Consider the following 4,722-nt stretch of genomic DNA (forward strand, 5'->3'; position numbering starts at 1 on the left):
ACTGGCGTCAACTCTCAGCTTCATTTTTGGGCCATATAATCTAAATATAATTATATGGTAAGATTAATGAACGTCAAGGGTTAATCTCAACTTCGTTTGATGAGGGAATCAGATCATTTAAGGTCGATGACAAATTTATTGAGGAGGGAATCGGATCGTCTAAGATCGATCGCAACTTCGCTGAAGAGTGAATTGAATTACAATAACAAATTCGATTTGACTCCTACTTTTAGATCTGAAGGTATGGGCGCTAAATCAAATTTTGGTTGAATAGTAGTATAATAAATTTAATTTTATTCTTATTTTAAACTCTTTAGATGAGGTTGTTCTTACTTAAGACTCTGCACGTGATGCTGCAATTGCATTTATGACGAAGCAAAATGTAAATTCGGTCGGAATATCTATTTCTTTAAGAAAGAGAATTCCCATAAATGTCGAACTGGGCTGTAAAGCAGCCACTACCGTTGCGATCTTCACCACGTTAAACCACATGTTTGCATCAGGCTTGTCGACTTTAGAAATCTTAGATGCATCCATTTTCGGTGTGGAGGGTGATCATGCAACTGCTGCTGTATTCGGTAGTTTTGCAACGGTTAAAAGTTATTAGCCACAGATTAAGGTATCGAAGGAACTATTAGGGGAGACTGGAAATCTTTTTTTCATTATAGTAATTTCGGAATTAAACGAATCGTACAAAAGGAAATGGATTCGCTTATCGGCATGCATTCGAGTCTGCTTAAATCTCTATAATAGATGTTGATTTGAAAATGATGGGTCATTTGATTTCGAACCAACGATCGGTATTGAGTTGGATTCACGGTTACAAAGACGTAAGAAAGGTCGCGATTCTCACCGGATCCTTTGGCTTCAACCAAAGTGGATACAATCCGACTGCGTTTTCTCTCACTAACAACAAAGAACACGTCATTGATATTGGTACGAAAATGATTTCAACGGTTGGTATTATGGAAGATATTGATGCTTTAGGAATGGTCAGTACATTGATCCATTTGGTTGTAGGGTGATAGCATACGATTGATCCATTTGTTTGCAGCGTGATAACACGTGAGTGATTTTTATTTTTGATATGAGGTTTGATATTAGGTTGCAGAATGACAACTACTGTTTTTTTATTTTTCTTTTTGGATTTGAGCATACTGTATTAAAAATAAATTTGATTGCGACTCATATATGTTCATATATGTTTAAATGACTGGCATCATTTTTGGGCCATGTAATCTAAAATTATATGGCAAGATTGATGAACGTCTAGGGTTAATCTTAACTTCGTTGATGAGGGAATCGGATCATGTAAGATTGATGACAATTTCATTGAGGAAATCGGATCGTCTAGGATCGATCGCAACTTCGTTGAAGAGTGAATCGAATTACAGTAACAAATTCGATTTGACTCCTGCTTTTAGATCTGAAGGTATGGGTGCTAACTCAAATTTTGGTTGAATAGTAGTATAATAAATTTAATTTTATTCTTACTTTAAACTCTGTAGATGAGGTTGTTCTTACTTTAGACTCTCCACGTGACGTTGCATCTTCATTTATGACGAAGCATAATACAAATTCGGTCGCAATATCTATTTCCTTAAGAAAGGGAATTCTCATAAATGTCGGACTAGGCTACAAAGCAGCCACTACCATTGTCATCTTCACCGCGTTAAACCAAATGTTTGCATCAGGCTTGTCGACTTCAAAAATCGTAGATGCATCCATTTCCGGTGTGGAGGGTGATCATGCAACTGCTGCTGTATTCGGTAGTTTTGCAACGGTTAAAAGTTATAAGCCGCAGATTAAGGTATTGAAGGAACTATTAGGGAAGACTGGAAATCTTTTTTTCATTATAGTAATTTCAGAATTAAACGAATCGTACAAAAGGAAATGGATGCGCTTATCGGCATGTCATTCGAGTCTGCTTAAATCTCTATAATAGATGTTGATTTGAAAATGATGGGTAGTTTAATTTCGAACCAATGATCGGTATTGAGTTGGATTCCCGGTTACAAAGACGTAAGAAATGTCGTGATTCTCGCCGGATTCTTTGGCTTCAGCCAAAGTGGATACGGTCCGACTGTGTTTGCTCTCACTAATAAGAAAGAACACGCCATCGATATTGGCACGAAAATGATTTCAACGGTTGGTATTATGGAAGATATTGATGTTTTTGGAATGGTCAATACAATTGATCCATTTGGTTGTAGAATGATAGCATACGATTGATCCATTTGGTTGCAGAGTGATAGCACGTGATCGATTAATTTTTTATATCTGAGCTTTGATATTGGGTTGCAGAATGACAACTAATGTTTTTTGATTTTTCAATTATTACGTTCGCTACATCAACTATAGCTAAACTTGGCCCCCATAATGGCAAGAATGGATGCACAATACTCAGGGAAGGTAATTTGGTTACAGTTACGGTCGATCCACTGGCCTGTCCAAGGTCAATCTCAACTTCGTTGATGAGGGAATTGGATCATCTAAGGTCGATGACAATTTCGTTGAGGAGGGAATCGGATCGTCTAGGGTCGATCGCAACTTCGTTGAAGAGTGAATCGAATTACAGTAACAAATTCGATTTGACTCCTGCGTTTAGATCTGAAGGTATGGGTGCTAACTCAAATTTTGGTTAAATAATATTATAATAAATTTAATTTGATTCTTACTTTAAACTCTGTAGATGAGGTTGTTCTTACTTTAGACTCTCCACGTGACGTTGCATCTTCATTTATGACGAAGCATAATACAAATTCGGTTGCAATATCTATTTCTTTAAGAAAGGGAATTCTCATAAATGTCGGACTAGGCTGCAAAGCAGCCACTACCATTGTCATCTTCACCGTGTTAAACCAAATGTTTGCATCAGGCTTGTCGACTTCAAAAATCTTAGATGCATCCATTTTCGGTGTGGAGGGTGATCATGCAACTGCTGCTGTATTCGGTAGTTTTGCAACGGTTAAAAGTTATTAGCCACAGATTAAGGTATCGAAGGAACTATTAGGGGAGACTGGAAATCTTTTTTTCATTATAGTAATTTCGGAATTAAACGAATCGTACAAAAGGAAATGGATTCGCTTATCGGCATGTCATTCGAGTCTGCTTAAATCCTCTATAATAGATGCTGATTTAAAAATGATAGGTAGTTTGATTTCGAACCAACGATCGGTATTGAGTTGGATTCTCGATTACAAAGACGTAAGAAAGGCCGCGATTCTCACCGGATCCTTTGACTTCAATCAAAGTGGATATGGTCCGACTGTGTTTGCTCTCACTCATAACAAAGAACAAGCCATCAATATTGACACGAAAATGATTTCAACATTCAGTCATATGGAAGATATTGATGATATAGGAATGATCAGTACGATTGATCTAATTGGTTGTAGAGTGATATCATACAATTTATTCATTTGGTTGCATAGTGATAGCACGTAATTGATATTTTATTTCCAATAAATTACATAGGTGGTACATAAATTGTAACAACTCGTTTTTTTTTTTTTTTTTTTAAAATAAAACAGTGGGAACTAACATATGTTTCAATAACCGTCGTCAACACTCAGCTTCATTTTTGGGCCATATAATCTAAATATAATTATATGGCAAGATTAATGAACGTCCAGGGTTGATCTTAACTTCGTTGATGAGGGAATCGGATCATATAGGGTCGATGACAATTTCATCGAGGAGGGAATCGGATCGTCTATGGTCAATCGCAACTTCGTTGAAGAGTGAATCAAATTATAGTAACAAATTCGATTTGACTCCTATTTTAGATCTGAAGGTATGGGTGTCGACTCAAATTTTGGTTGAATAGTAGTATAATAAATTTAATTTGATTCTTACTTTAAACTCTGTAGATGAGGTTGTTTTTACTTTAAACTCTGCAGCGTGACGCTACATCTTCATTTATGACGAAGCAAAATGTAAATTCGGTCGGAATATCTATTTCTTTAAGAAAGAGAATTCCCATAAATGTCGAACTGGGCTGTAAAGCAGCCACTACCGCTGCGATCTTCACCACGTTAAACCACATGTTTGCATCAGGCTTGTCGACTTTAGAAATCTTAGATGCATGCATTTCCAGCGTGGAGGGTGATCATGCAGCTGCCGCTGCATTCGATAGTTTTGTAATGGTGAAGAGATATAAGTCACGGATTAAGGTATCGAAGGAACGATTAGGGGAGACTGAAAATCTTTTTTCACTATAGTAATTCTGAAATTAAACAAATTGTACAAAAGGAAAAGGATGCGCTTATCGGCATGTCATTCGAGTCTGTTTAAATCCTCTATAATAGATGCTGATTTGGAAATGATGAGTTGTTTGATTTCGAACCAACGATCGGTATTGAATTGCATTCCCAGTTACAAAGATGTAAGAAAGGCTGCGATTCTCACCGGATTCTTTAGCTTCAGCCAAAGTGGATACGGTCCGACTGTGTTTGCTCTCACTGACAACAAAGAACATGCCATCAATATTGGCACGAAAATGAATTTCACGTTCAATCATATAGAAAGATATTAATGCTTTAGGAATGGTCAGTATGATTGATCCATTTGGTTGTAGAGTGATAGCATACGATTGATCCATTTAGTTGTAGAGTGATACCACGTGATTGATATTTTTTTATTATCTGAGCTTTGATATTGGGTTTTAGAATAACAGCTACTGCTTTTATTATTATTATTATTATTATTATTTTATTTTAT

The sequence above is a fragment of the Magnolia sinica genome, chromosome 10 (genome assembly GCF_029962835.1).
Source record: "Magnolia sinica isolate HGM2019 chromosome 10, MsV1, whole genome shotgun sequence".
Taxonomy (NCBI): Eukaryota; Viridiplantae; Streptophyta; class Magnoliopsida; order Magnoliales; family Magnoliaceae; genus Magnolia; species Magnolia sinica.